At 41.0% G+C, this 15,575-nt stretch overlaps 1 protein-coding gene across 1 annotated transcript in view; it reads left to right on the top strand.

The window, feature by feature from the left end:
• MCF2L2 (MCF.2 cell line derived transforming sequence-like 2) overlaps positions 1–15,575 on the top strand; it is a 1,253,992-nt gene that overhangs the window by 1,096,894 nt on the left and 141,523 nt on the right.

Below are 15,575 nucleotides of genomic sequence, written 5' to 3'. Positions count from 1 at the left end.
AGACATATGGGGGGGGGGAATAAGTAAAATAAAAAAAATTAAAATAATTTTAAGTGTACACATACACACACACACACACACACACACACACACACACACACATACATATATATATATATATATACATGCATGCATACATACATGCACATATATATATATATATAAAAATACATGCACACACATACATATATATATATATATAAATAAAAAAAGCAAAGTTTTGTAGTTAAAGGGACACTGTACCCACATTTTTTCTTTCGTGATTCAGATAGAGCATGGCATTTTAAGCAACTTTCTAATTTACTCTTATTATCATATTTTCTTCATTCTCTTGGTATCTTTATTTGAAATACAAGAATGTAAGTTTAGATGCCGGCCCATTTTTGGTTAACAACCTGGGTTGTTTTTGCTGATTGGTGGATAAATTAATCCACCAATAAAAAAAGTGCTGTCCAGAGTGCTAAACCAAAAAAACTTAGATGCCTTCTCTTTCAAATAAAGATAGCAAGAGAACAAAGAAAAATTGATAATAAAAATAAAATTGCATGCTCTATCTGAATCACAAAAGAAAAAAATTGGGTTCAGTGTCCCTTTAAGCACTCACTGTTTATTTAAGTGACATTTCGGGATATAACGCATCCCTTCTTCAGACAAGCAAACACTGTAAAAATACAAACTTAAATAAACTTAACAAAACAACCCTCCCCATATATGGACCAATAGGAAACAAGTGACCGTGTGCAAAATAATTATTTGCCTTATGTGTAGCTGTTAGCTGTGTCAAAACAATGTAATCAATATATATGTTCAGGCATATCGGACGTATGATTAAAGGTGAAGTGCAATAAAAATGTCTAGTGTCTGCTCCGTGATCCTCCCCAGCTCATCTCAATAACCGGAGTATAATGCTGATGTTACTATTAACAAGAGGCGGATATGATCGTCCACAAAAACAAAAACATTGCCAACCTCTTCCTAGGTGTACTTCTGTCCTATCGCTGTTATGCCCTACTGAAGGTGTGTGAGACTTCTCAAATCCGATTGGATCACACTAACCCAATGGCCGTATATAGGCGTTAGTAAAGTGCTACGCAGCAATCCCCTTCTATAAACTCTATGAACGAGGAGGGTGTGTGTGTTCTAGTCCGGCCATGATTGGCCAAGTCACTTAATGAGCATATCCTAATGGTGTGCATAGCCTATTGTCAAAAATATTCTATTCAGAGGTAGGCAAAGGAATACAGTAATCGATCTTAACCGGTAAATCGTGTACTAGTATCCCCACAGAATATGTCATAAATGAGATACCGCACGCATTATCTAGCATCTATAATCAGCTCTACTATGTTGTGCTTAATCATGCTATCATAGAGCTAGTAACTTGGTAAAAACTATACACAATAAAAGTACAGGTATACCCCCCTCATACAGCGGGTTAGGGACCGGAGCCCTGCTGTAAAGTGAAAATGCCTTAAAGTGAAACAAGGCAGTTTTAGCTTTCTTTTCACTTGCCAGTGTGTTTAAAGACTTGAAAACATGTTTGAACTAACATATATTAGGGGTGCAATATTGCTATGTTTAGTTTAACACTAGCACAGCACAGTATTCAATTAGTATTCAATAAATACTGTACCTGTAAATTAGTGACAATTACTGTAGTACAATTTGCCAGACTATAGCACTGAGACACAGATTGCAGTGTAATGCTGTAAATAGAGTGAACTAAGCATAACAAAATGGTGCCAGTCACTTTTCTCGCAATCTTACAATGATTACAGCACTGTTTCAAAATCCTGGGAGGTTGAACTTCAGCTCCACAAAGCGCTGTATTAGCGAAGTGCTGTAAAGTGAAGCGCTGTAAAGTGAGGTATACCTGTGTAGCAACATGTTCACTTGTTAGCCATACATATCTTGCACTGATGTCAAATCCTGGATCTGTAGTGCCCATGGTTCTATAGCGAACCGGAGTTAAGAAACATGGGTTTAAAAAACACAAATTTAAAAATCACAAAGCAGACACAGACTTCCTACCTAAAACATAAATAAAACGTGCATAGTCCAGAAATGGTATTCTATCTCACTTGTGTAGAAATAAAGTTAAATAAAACATGAACAGTAAAACCGATAAAATTGACAGCACTTATAGTTGCATCTAAAACTACTTATTCAAAGCCATCATTAATTCATCAATATGTGTGTCTACAGACTGCATGCAAGATAGATCAGATTCTATATAGTATGTAGGACACTATTTGTGGGTTAGGTCATAGGGGTATATTTATTAATGTGCGAACGGACATGATACAATGTAGCGTATCATGTTCGCCGCACATCGATAAATGCTGACAGAATAAGCTGTCAGCATTTATCATTGCACCAGCAGTTCTGGTGACCTGCTGGTGCAATGCTGCCCCCTGCAGATTTGCAGCCAATCAGTCGCTAGCAGGGGGTGTCAATCAACCCGATCGTATTCGATCGGGTTGATTTCTGTCCGCGGCCTCAGAGCAGGCACATATATATCTACTGTGAACTTTTGCACATGCTCAGTAGGAGCTGGAGCCTTGGAAAGTGTACATATATAAAAAACTGAGCACATTTTGATAATAAAAGTACATTGCAGTTTTTATAATTACATACTCCTTATAAATCATGATAGTTTATTTTTTTACTTTAGTGTCCATTTTAACCCTTGAGCTAAATGAAGGTGGGCACTATGTCATACAGTATGTTGCCCAGCCTACTGTTGACGTAGTACCTATGTATAACACTCTGGCCAGCTTTGACAGGGGGAGCCTGGCATCTGTCTTCATATAGTAAGGGAGCACTGATCGGGGGGTGGGGGGTGTGGGACAGAAGAGATAGGTGGGTGGGCTGCCCATCGTGGGAATGGCAAAAAAGGTTTGTTAGAGGAGAGGGAGGGACCCCTCACTACAGGAAAACGTTAAAACTTCAATTTAAAGATAAATTGTTGCCCTCTGAGTCCAATGTCTCTCAGGATGATGCTGTTCAGGCAATGCCACAGCTTTCTCTTCAAATGTCCCAAGCCTCTATGGCATCACATAAACTGCCCTGCAGTTCCTCTCAGCCTCCTGGAGGAGTTTACTTGCCTGCAGACTTTGCTGCACAGGTATCTTCTGCGGTATTTGCGGCATTATCTGCTTTTCCTATGTTGGGGAAACGCAAAGGGAAAATGATAAGTCTGATGAGGAGGATACGTCGGTAGCCTCTGAGGGTGAAATCTCAGATTCAAACAGTATAATTCCTTCAGCTGATACTGAAGAAGTAAATTTCAGATTTAAGCTTGAACACATTTGTGTACGGTTAAAGGAGGTATTGGCTATTGTGGACGACTCTGATACTTCTGTCGTGGTCAACCCTAAGAAGTCTAGTAAACTTAAAAAATACTATGATGTTCCTTCCTCTGTGAAAGTGTTTCCTATTCCAGACCATGCGACAGAGATTATTTCACAGGAATGGGAGAAGCCAGGGATACCTTTCTCCCTGTCTCCCATCTTTAAAAAGATGTTTCCTGTTGCTGACTCCATTAATGATTCATGGTGCACGGTGCCTAAAGTAGAAGGGGCTATTTCTACTCTGGCTAAGAGAACTACGATCCCTATAGAGGATAGCTGTTCCTTTAAGGATCCCATGGACAAAATGCTGGAGGCTTATTTGAAAAGATGTATGTTCATCAAGGTCTTCAATGGCAACCTTCAGTTTGTATTGCCACAGTAGCAAGTGCAGCATCTTATTGGTGTGACGCCTTGTCTGAATCAATTTTAGTAGAGACTCCATTGGAGGAGATACAAGATAGGATTAAGGCTCTCAAACTATTCCTTTATTTCTGATCTTAAAATGCAAGTTATTATACTGGGAGTCAAGATGTCTGGCTTCACTGTCTTAGCATATAGGGCTTTGTGGCTAAAATCTTGGTCACCTGATGTTACCTCCAAGTCCAAGCTTCTGGCACTTCCTTACAATGGTAAGACCCTGTTTGGACCTGGTTTGACAGAAAAAAATTCTGATATTAAGGGTGGAAAGGGTCTTTTGTACCACAAGACAAGAAGAACAGACCTAAAAGATGTCAAAGTAATTTTCGTTCCTTTCGTAACTTCAAAGGTCAACAGTCTTCCTCTCCCTCTTCTAAGCAGCAACAGTCCAAGTCTTCTTGGATGCCCAATCACTCTTGGAATAAGGAGAAACAATCAAAAAAACCCTCAGCTGAGTCTAAGTCAGCATTGAAGGGTCGGCCCCGATCTGGGATCGGATCAAGTGGGGGGCAGACTTTCCCTGTTTTGTTAAGCGTGGATAAGAGATGCCCTAGATCCTTGAGCTGTGGACATAGTATCTCATGGTTACAAAATAGAATTCAAAACTTTCCCTCACGGGGGCAGATTCCACCTCTCAAGATTATGTGCAGACCAGGAAAAAAGAGAAGCATTCTTGAACTGCGTCCACGACCTTTCCTCCCTGGGAATGATTGTTCCAGTTCCAGTAAGGGAACAGGGTCTAGGATTTTTTTTCAAATCTGTTCGTGGTTCCCAAAAAAGAGGGAACTTTTCAACCCATTTTAGACCTAAAGTGTCTCAACAAGTTTCTCAGGGTACTGTCCTTCAAAATAGAACCATTTGTTCCATTCTTCCTTTGGTTCAAGATGGTCAGTTCATGTCGACTATAGACCTGAAGGATGTTTATCTTCATGTTCCCCATCCACAGGGATCATCACAAGTTCCTGAGATTCGCCTTTCTAGACAAACACTTTCAGTTTGTGGCTCTTCCGTTTGGCCTTGCCACAGCTCCCAGAATTTTCTCAAAGGTTCTGGGGGCTCTCTTGGCAGTGATCAGGTCTCGGGGCATTGCAGTGGTGCCCTATCTGGAAAACATATTGGTTCATGCACCATCTTTTCAACAAGCAAACCCTTATACAGAGATCTTGTTGTCTTTTCTATGTTCCCACGGATGGAAAGTAAATCTGGAGAAGAGTTCCCTTGTTCCAGCTACAAGGGTGGTTTTCTCAGGAACCATAATAGATTCCCTATCTTTGAAACATTTTTGGAACAGAGGTCAGAAAATCCAAGATTCTCTCCTCTTGCCTCTCTCTTCAGTCTACTATTCGGCCATCAGTAGCTCAATGTATGGAGGTAATTGGTCTGATGGATGCTTCCATGGATATCATTCCCTTTACTGGATTTCATTTGAGAGGTCTGCAGTTATGCATGCTCAGAAAATGGAATGGAGACCATTCAGATCTGTCTCACAGGATAGATCTAGACCAGTCAACAAGAGACTCTCTCCCGTGGTAGCTTGCTTAGGAGCATTTGTCTCAGGGCACATGCTTCCAGAGACCTTCCTGGGTTATAGTGACCACGGACGCCAGCCTGCTAGGCTGGGGAACAGTCTGAGTCTCGTTAAAGGCTCAGGGACTATGGACTCAGGAGGAGTCTGCTCTTCCAATAAACATCTTGGAGTTGAGTGCGATTTACAATGCTTTGATGGCTTGGCCTCAATTGTCCTTAGCCCAGTTTATCAGGTTCCAGTTGGACAACATCACCTCAGTGGCTTACATCAACCACCAGGGAGGAACTCAGAGTTCCTTAGCCATGAAGGAGGTGGCTTGGATTATTCAGTGGGCGGAAGCTCACAATTGTTGTCTAGCTGCCATCCACATTCCAGAAGTGGACAACTGGGAAGCGTATTTCCTGAGCAGACAGACATTTCATCCCGGGTAGGGGGCTCTACGTCCGGAGGTTTTCTCCAGGTTAATCCGCAGGCCGCTCTGATAGATGCTCTGGCGGTTCATTGGGTTTTCGGTCTAGCATACCTGTTTCCTCCGTTTGCGCTCCTTCCACGAGTCATTGCTCGTATCAAGCAGGAAAGAGATTCTGTAATTCTAATAGCTTCTGCTTGGCCTCACAGGATCTGGTAAGCAGATCTAGTAAAGATGTAGGCCTATAGTTATCAAGGTCTGGCGGACCTGATCCGACACTGCGGATCAGGTCCACCAGACCTCGCTGAATACGGCAAGCAATACGCTCGCCATATTCAGCATTGCACCAGCAGCTCACAAGAGCTGCTAGTGCAACGCCGCCCCCTGCAGACTCGCGGCCAATCAGCCGCCAGCAGGGGGGTGTCAATCAACCCGATCGTACTCGATCAGGTTGATTTTCGGCGATGTCTGTACGCCTGCTCAGAGCAGACGGACAGGTTATGGAGCAGCGGTCTTTGTGACCGCTGCTTCATAACTACTGTTTCTGGCGAGTCTAATGACTCGCCAGAAACACGGGGCATCAAGCTCCATACGGAGCTTGATACATAGGAAGGACCTTCTAACTCTCCGAGTAGAAGAGATAGCAATAAGAAACAAAACCTTCCAAGATAACAACGTAATATCTATAGAATGCATTGGCTCAAATGGGCCTGCTGCAAAACTTTAAGAACAAGGTTAAGGCTCCAAGGAGGAGCAACAGGTTAAAACACATTTTTAATTGTGTTTTGACCCATTTTTAATATGAAGAAATAAAGAAATTGTTTTTTCCTCAGTGAAACACACCACACACATATATAATGTATCATATAAAGGTAAAGAGTGCTTAAAGGGGTATCCTGCCCAGTCTTCATAATGGATCCAAAATAACAATTCTTTGAGGTGTCTACTTTAAGAATATATATAGTTTTGGGGGTCAATTTTGAGATTTTGGGCAGTTATGCTATACTAAATGAGAGTTACTCCAATACATCATTTTAGACATTAGCTGCATCAGAGGGTGCCAATGAAAACATTTTATGATTTTTTTTTCTATAGTTAGAAAGCTGCAGGTTTTTGAGGCATGTGGTAATTAATCTTTAAATATATATATATATATATATATATATATATATATATATATATATATATAACACGGAAGGGAACTGCACTCTCATACCGGACCGGGTGCACATCCCATGACCCTGCAACATGCTCATGCTGTGCTGTCCCCAGAGCCACAAGGAGTTAACCCCAGACAGGTCTGGGTGCAAGAACCATAGGGAAAATTACAAAACAAATTAATACAACACACAGAGAAAACCCAGCACTCACTTACAAGCTCTCAGCTAAGATTTAAAAGCAAAAATGGAAAGGTTAGTTACCGCATCTGGCCAAATGGGACAAGCTCAGGTACCACGTCAAGGTCCTTTCCAATACCTGAGACCCTAAAACAGCCACACAATGCAAGCTCTCAAATCCAAACAAACTGGGAACAAGGGAAGGGTGCACAGGAATATGTAACCACCCTAGACATATACAAAACACGGAAGGGAACTGCACTCTCATACCGGAATGGGTACACATCCCATGACCCTGCAACATGCTCAGCCCTGGGTGCCACTGGCACTCACAGGAAGCTGTGCTGTCCCCAGAGCCACAAGCAGTTAACCCCAGACAGGTCTGGGTGCAAGAACCATAGGGAAAATTACAAAACAAATTAATACAACACACAGAGAAAACCCAGCACTCACTTACAAGCTCTCAGCTAAGATTTAAAAGCAAAAATGGAAAGGTTAGTCACCGCATCTGGCCAAATGGGACAAGCTCAGGTAAAACGTCAAGGTCCTTTCCAATACCTGAGACCCTAAAACAGCCACACAATGCAAGCTTTCAAATCCAAACAAACTGAAAACAAAGGAAGGGTGCACAGGAATATGTAACCACCCTAGACATATACAAAACACGGAAGGGAACTGCACTCTCATACCGGACCGGGTACACATCCCATGACCCTGCAACATGCTCAGCCCTGGGTGCCACTGGCACTCACAGGAAGCTGTGCTGTCCCCAGAGCCACAAGCAGTTAACCCCAGACAGGTCTGGGTGCAAGAACCATAGGGAAAATTACAAAACAAATTAATACAACACACAGAGAAAACCCAGCACTCACTTACAAGCTCTCAGCTAAGATTTAAAAGCAAAAATGGAAAGGTTAGTCACCGCATCTGGCCAAATGGGACAAGCTCAGGTAAAACGTCAAGGTCCTTTCCAATACCTGAGACCCTAAAACAGCCACACAATGCAAGCTTTCAAATCCAAACAAACTGAAAACAAAGGAAGGGTGCACAGGAATATGTAACCACCCTAGACATATACAAAACACGGAAGGGAACTGCACTCTCATACCGGACCGGGTACACATCCCATGACCCTGCAACATGCTCAGCCCTGGGTGTCACTGGCACTCACAGGAAGCTGTGCTGTCCCCAGAGCCACAAGCAGTTAACCCCAGACAGGTCTGGGTGCAAGAACCATAGGGAAAATTACAAAACAAATTAATACAACACACAGAGAAAACCCAGCACTCACTTACAAGCTCTCAGCTAAGATCTTAGCTGAGAGCTTGTAAGTGAGTGCTGGGTTTTCTCTGTGTGTTATATATATATATATATATATATATATATTTTTTTTTTTTTTTTCTTTCATACAGGTGGTGAGAGTCCACGATCCTTTACTCTTTGGAATTACTCTTCTCTACCACTAGGAGGAGGCAAATATTCTCAAACCCCAAAATCTCAATAAAACCCTCCCACCTCACACATACCTCAGTCTTTAGAAAGATAAAAGATGTGCATTTGATTCTTCAAAGAGAGGGGTTTTCAATATATGTTGTGGCCCGGTTCCAGTGCAGTACAGTGCTTGTCAGAGGGATGTATTTGGGGTATGGTTTATGATTCTTTTTTTTTTCAATGGAAATTCTTCATAAACAATCTATAACTGGTCGCAGGGACTTGTCTTTTGCCTCCCTTTATGGGTCTACAAAATACTCCTATTCCATAGCCTTTGCTGATAAATGTTTCAGTACTGGTTTGGCTGTGTGCTGCTTAATTGTTACTGGACAAGTGTCTATTGGTAAGTATTTATTAACATTTAGACACTCATTTAGCTACATTTTGGGTACTTTTTATAGTTATTTATATTTTTGTTAAATATATATGGCCCTGGGACTGTCCCTTTTTACTATTCCCCCTGCCGTTTGCGCTTGTCGACTTTTTTGGCTTGCTTAGTTTTTCGTGCATCAGCCTTTAAATTAACGCACGTCTGGTTAACGCTTGTGGGGTTTGGGCACATCCCTTTAGTCTTTCTATAGTTTACCTGCGTGCTGGTTTACACCTTTCCGGTTAGCACACCTCCTTTTAGTCTTTCTATAGGTTACCTGCACACTGGATTACGCCTTTCAGGTTAGCACATGTCCCTTTAGTCTTTCTATAGTTTACTCGCACATCGGTTTAGGCACTTTGAATAAGCACATCTACACACGGTTATGTGCGCGTTTGGTTTTGGTGCGCAAAATCTACTTTCTAATTGTCATTTTTTTTCACGCACTCAGAAGAACGTTTTCTGTCCTTGGATTTAATGTTAATTTCTCCTGCTTTGTTTGGCAGTTCGGTTTAGCGCTCAATATACCTGTGACACTTTTTTTTAAAAAAAAAAGCTGCTTAGGTTTCCATTCCTAAAGAGTTTTTTAAGGGGAGTTTAGTGTTTATTGCATTGCTTTGCCATATGCTATAATGCAGCAGCAGGATTCTGTCCCTAAATCTACCCAAGAAACTGAGACTTCTGAGCACTTTTCTACCATTATTAGGTGTGTTTATTGTAAGAGAGCTGAAGTGCCTTTTCCAGCTCATTTATGTGGCTCATGTTTAGATTTGTTAATGCAATCAGACCAATCTAATGCTGTTTCTCTGGGTACTAATGTACCTACTCTTTGTTCATTCCAGGATAATGCTGAGGTAGTCCTGCCATGAGATTTTTTTTATCAGGGCTGCAGTTTCTGAAGCGTTGGCTGCTCTCCCTCCTTCAAACAAGCGTATAAGGTCCCTTAGACCAGGGATACTGTTTTGTCTTCAGATGGTGACGTTTCTGGGGATGAGGATTCCTCATCTGATACTGAACCTGATAAATCCTCTTTTTTTGTTTAAAGTTGAACATATTCGTTCTCTTTTTAAGGAGGTCTTTATTACTTTAGGGGTAAAGATCTTAAAGTTTCTGATGATATGTCTTGTTATCATTTAAATTCCATTTTTAAGACTGTTGTTAATCTCTCTGAGGTTTTCCCTGTGCTTGATGCTGTCTCTGACATGATCTCTAGGGAATGATTTAAGACAGGTAATTATTTTACTCCTTCTGCAAGGTTTAAAAAGTTATATACTTTGCCTAATTTAGATTTATGGAAAACAGTTCACAAGGGGGATGGGGATATTCCTTTGGAAGACATTTACTTCTTTTAAGGACCCTTTAGACAGAAAGTTAGAATCTTTTCAGAGAAGCTCCTTTTTTATATGTAGGTTATATTATCAGACCAGCTATTTATATTGCTGATGTAGCTGCTGCTTCTACTTGCTGGTTGTCTAGTCTTTCAGAGCAGTATTCTGAGGACTGTGTTAGTGCAAATCTATTTGGTTTGCTTCAGAGTGCCAATTCTTTTATTTGTGATGCTGTTTTTGATATTATAAAGTTTAATGTCAAAAGCATATCTTTAACAGTACTTGTCAAGAGGGCCTTGTGGCTTAAATTCTGCTGATATGATGTCTAAATCTAGATTATTGTCTCTTTCCTTTCAGGGAAAGAAATTATTTGGTTCTGATTTAGATTCTATTTTTCCAATGTTACTGGAGGTAAAGGGGCTTTGCTTCCTCAAGACAGAAAGTCTAGAGGGAAATATAAAGCTCCTAATCTTTTTAGTTCCTTTCATCAGAGTAAAGAAAAGAAAGCTGACTCTATCCCTACTACCAAGATTGCATGAATTGCGGCCCTAATGCGGAAGTTCTGGTAGGGGGCTGATTAAGCCTCTTTCAAGAGGCTTGTTTTCAGTCTGTTCCAGATCCCTGGGTTCAGAATATTCTATTTCAGGGATATCAAATTGGATTCAGAACAGGGCCTCCCAGAAAAAGTTTTTTTCTGTCCAATGTTCCAAGGAATCATGTAAACGCCCAAGCTTTTCTTCAGTCTGTCTCAAATTCTGAAGATGTGGTAGTGATTGTTCCAGTTACTTTGCAGGAACAGGGGATGATATTTTATTCAAATCTCTTCATTGTTTCAAAGAAGGAAGGTACTTTCAGACCACTTCTAGATCTAAAGGCTCTGAACAGGTTTGTAAGGATTCCATCTTTCAGAATGGAAACTATCATGTCTATTCTGTCTTTTGCTCAGCAAGGTCAGTTTATGTCCACAATAGATTTTAAGGATGCTTACATTCATGTTCCTATTCACAGAGATCATTTCCAGTTTCTGAGGTTTGCCTTTCTGGACAGGCATTTTCAGTTTGTTGCTCTTCCATTTGGTCTTGCTACAGCTTCAAGAATATTCACAAATGTTCTGGTTCTGGGTGCCCTTTTGTGTGGGATAAGGTCTCAGTGTTTTGCAGTGTTTCAATAACTTGGACGACATCTTGGTTCAAGGTCCATCATTTCTTTTAGCAGTATCTCACACCAACCGACTCTTGTTGTTTCTTCAACAGCAAGGTTGGAGGATCAATTTTCCAAGAGTTCTTTGGTTGCGCAGACAAAGATAACTTTCTTGGGTTTCTAAATAGACTCAGTATCCATGAGTCTTTCTTTAACAGAGCAGAGAAGGTTAAAATTTGTGTCAGCTTGTCTAAACCTTCAGTGTTTCTCGCTTCCTTAAGTAGCCCTGTGTATGGAAGTACTAGGTCTCATGATTGCAGCCTCAGATGCAATTCTATTTTCTTGATTTCACATTAGGCCTCGTTCCCTATTGTTGTTTATTATTTTGTTTATTACTATTTTCAATAAACTATTTATTTCTTAGCCTGCACTTTCCATTTCCGGCTGCTTTCTTGGTTCCCTAATATTACACAAGGGCCATGAATCCTGACGGTACAGGTATTCCTACACATCCACGTTGGTCTGTAGGCTGGATCTGACAAGATTACCATATGGATCAGTATTCTCTGGCACTGCAGATCCTCCAAGCACCCATTGTCCATCTTGATTCAAGTGTTTCTAGGCTGGTGGCTTCTCCCCTTGCTGCTCCCGCTGTTGCAGCTGAATCAGCAGTCGCTTAGGGTATGACCGGTTCAGCTTCCTGCCCTCATCGTTATGGGGGAAACCCGAGCTAATGTCGGGGCTTCCATAATCAAGTGGGCATTTACTTCCAAATGGCTCCCCAGACATTTCCATCTGATAGGTCAAAGGTGGGTTTCCTGATTTTATTGCTCTTGGCTAAGGCTTTGGTCTGGGCGAATCCTCTTTGGGAAAACAATAAACCAGTGATATACGATTACCCCGAATTTGTTGCCTCCTTTCATAGGGTTTTCGATATACCGGCTCATTCAACCTTTGCTGCCAAGCAGTTCATGTCAATCCAACAGGGTACACATACCATTGCCGAATATGCCATTGAATTTCGTACCCTGGCAGCAGAGGTGGGCTGGAATAACGATGCTCTGATGGCCGCTTTCTAACAAGGCCTCTCCTATACCCTAAAAGATGAGATTGCGGCCAGAGACCTGCCTAGTGAGCTTGAGGCTCTCATTTCTTTCCAATTGATGGCAGGCTCAGGTAGAGTCCATCCTTTAAGGAGCGCCTGTGGAGGCCTCCTTCCAAACTGGCTCCCAAGCATTCCTCCCTCACCTCCCACGCCTCCTGGGGATGGTGTGTTATGCTGTGAACGCATGCTGATGGGGTTCACTCACCTCTCTGAAGCCAAGCGAACCTTTAAGAGGATGGAGGACCTATGTCTTTACTGTGGTCTCAGTGGGCATCTCCTTAAAACATGTCCAACACGTCCACGAAAAGTCGCACCTAAGGGGCAGACCTTGGGTGGATTTTCCTCGTCCCCGGTTCTCCACCATCTGTATGAAAGAAAACATAATTTATGCTTACCTGATAAATTAATTTCTATCACGGTGGTGAGATTACACAAGAACCCACCCTTTGTTTTTTTGGGTTTAGTTTTTTTTCTTCAGCACATCTTTTATTCCCTGATCCTTTTATGTCTATTCCTCCTTTTTCTTACATCACTTGCTTGGCTATACATTAGACTGAGGTATGTGTGAGGTGGGAGGGATTGTATACAGCTCTTGGGATTTGGTAATCTTTGCCTCCTCCTAGTGGTAGAGAAGAGTAATTACCAAATGTAAAGTTTTGTGGACTCTCACCACCATGGAAGAAATGAATTTATTAGGTAAGCATAAATTGTTTTTTACTTTTTTGTGTAATGTTACAATGCCTTCTAAGTTCTGTGAATAAATAGCTAATTTAAACTGTCATCCACTGAAAGCTCTTTTTACGCCAAAAAAATAAATATATAGTTTGCATAGGTAAAATATTCCCGGTACTGAAGGGGTTAAATTATGCGCTCTGCTCAATTAAACAAGGATATTCTGGTTTGACCAGATTTATGTATTGATTAGTTGGGGAATGAATCAATGGTTGCTTCTACCATTCGACTAATCAAACTTAAGAACTCCAAAAGTTGAAGGGGAGCATGTACGCTCCTCCCCAGAAGATGTCATAAATAATATTACAAAATGATTGTGCTGGTGGAGTAGGAAAACTGAATGCAATGTTTTGGGACAATGAGGACATTTTATTCAGGCATAGTTAACAACTGAAGCAAACATAGAGAAACATTTACGGTGAACAAAGGCATGACATGTTATACAATGAATGCATGGCTTATTGGGAATGGATTTTAGAGTCACATAGATCAGAAGTGGGCAAGGATCAGAGCAGTAGAGTGTATTAGCAAACCTAGGTATTCAGTTGTTCCCTAGTTAATTTCATTATTCAAAAGACTGAGGTAATTTATATTTCAACCCATCTTCTGATATATATATATATATATATATATATATATATATATATATATATATATAGGGCTGGCTCAAGACACTATGCTGCCTGGGTCCGAGAATGAAATGACGCCACCCACACCCATAGTAAAATTATTAACTAACATATCAACCCACTAGCCTGGCCACTCCCCTTGCTAAAACAATTCTGTGCACTGCTTATGTCCAACCCTAGCAAACGCGGGGCCCTAGGCAGCATGACAATATGGGCACCCCCCCCCCCAAATCCTAATCCTTATCAAAGATTATTCAGCACCAGTGTCTCATGTGCTAGCTGCTGTGCTTCACACCTAAGCCCATAGAACAATATCAATTCAAGAATGCAGCAGCACCAGTAAATTAAATTAATATTAATATACAGAGGCATAACTAGAAACCACTAGAAGCTAAGAAGCCCCCCCCTCCAAAAAAAAAGAAGGTGAATTTGATACATATCTATTTTTTTTTTTTTTTAAAAACAAACATTTAACACAGAAAACAAAATGTGAATAAGATTACATATCTGCAAAAGGAGCTACCCTGTACCTGCAGAATGTGAGATGGTCTGACCCCCTATTACTGTATATAGTGACACTGTTTAACCCACCAGTACTGTATATAGTGAGCTAGTGACACAGTCTGTAATCTGCCGGTGAGATGGCTGACCTGACCCTACCCACCCCAGTACTTTATAGAGTGACCACAGTAGTCTGTGACATAGTCCAGCCCCCCCATATTGTATATAGTGGTACTCTATAGTGACACTGTTTCCCCCCGTCCCCCCCCATGCTGTAGTAACAAGGTCTGTAATTTGCTGGTTCCACAAACATACTAACACACATACATGCATAAATACACACACACAGTCACATACATACATACACACACACATAAACACCAATTGGTAAAACAGAAACACTAACCCCTGTAGTCAGAGACACTAGTGAAGCATCACATCACACTCACATGATATCAGTGCAGGCAGTGGCAGGTCAATGTTTTTTATTGAAAGTTGCGACCTCTGCACCCCCTGTAGTTCCGTCCCTGTTAATATATAAATATTAATTCACTTTACTGGTGCTGCTGCATTCTTGAATTGATAAAATCCTAATCCTTTCTATAAATGCATTTGACAGCTAGGAGGATGATTTTACACATGAAATGACATGCATTGCCAGCAACTTGTTCTTTGGCAATATTTAATATTGTGTTTAAAAGAGTGTGCTATTGCAAACTGCACACTGAGTGAGGGCTCTGCACTAATTACTATATTGTCCAATGTTATATGATTCTCCCTAATTTTTGGTTGAATCCCTATAATTCTATCTCATACTGTTTTAATCAGATGAGACATTTTGCTAAATTAGTTTACATAGAAATCAATAACTAATCCGAGTGTGGCAGTTACTCATAGCTGATGTTTATGTCTGAGGATGATGTCTGCACTTGTGAATGTCATGAATGTGCGGTGATCACTGTTGCAGGGATCTCACACAGTACTAGTAAAAAGAAGCAAATCCTATACAGACACAGACATGGTTTAATGACATAGCAGACAGCCAATCATTTATGAAATACTGGTCAGAAGAAATAAACAACAACATTCACTTGCCTTTAGGGGAGGACTTAGTGGCCTAAGTACAACAACTCAGCCCTTGTGAAATGCCTTATAGTTAGCGTAGCTCAGAGCTTGCCGTAGCTGACATGCATTGAAAATAAATGATAAACTTACAGTTAAGTGGGGATTAAAGG

This window comes from Bombina bombina, chromosome 4, assembly GCF_027579735.1.
Source record: "Bombina bombina isolate aBomBom1 chromosome 4, aBomBom1.pri, whole genome shotgun sequence".
In the NCBI taxonomy this organism is placed as follows: domain Eukaryota; kingdom Metazoa; phylum Chordata; class Amphibia; order Anura; family Bombinatoridae; genus Bombina; species Bombina bombina.
This window is presented reverse-complemented; position numbering and strand designations above follow the sequence as displayed.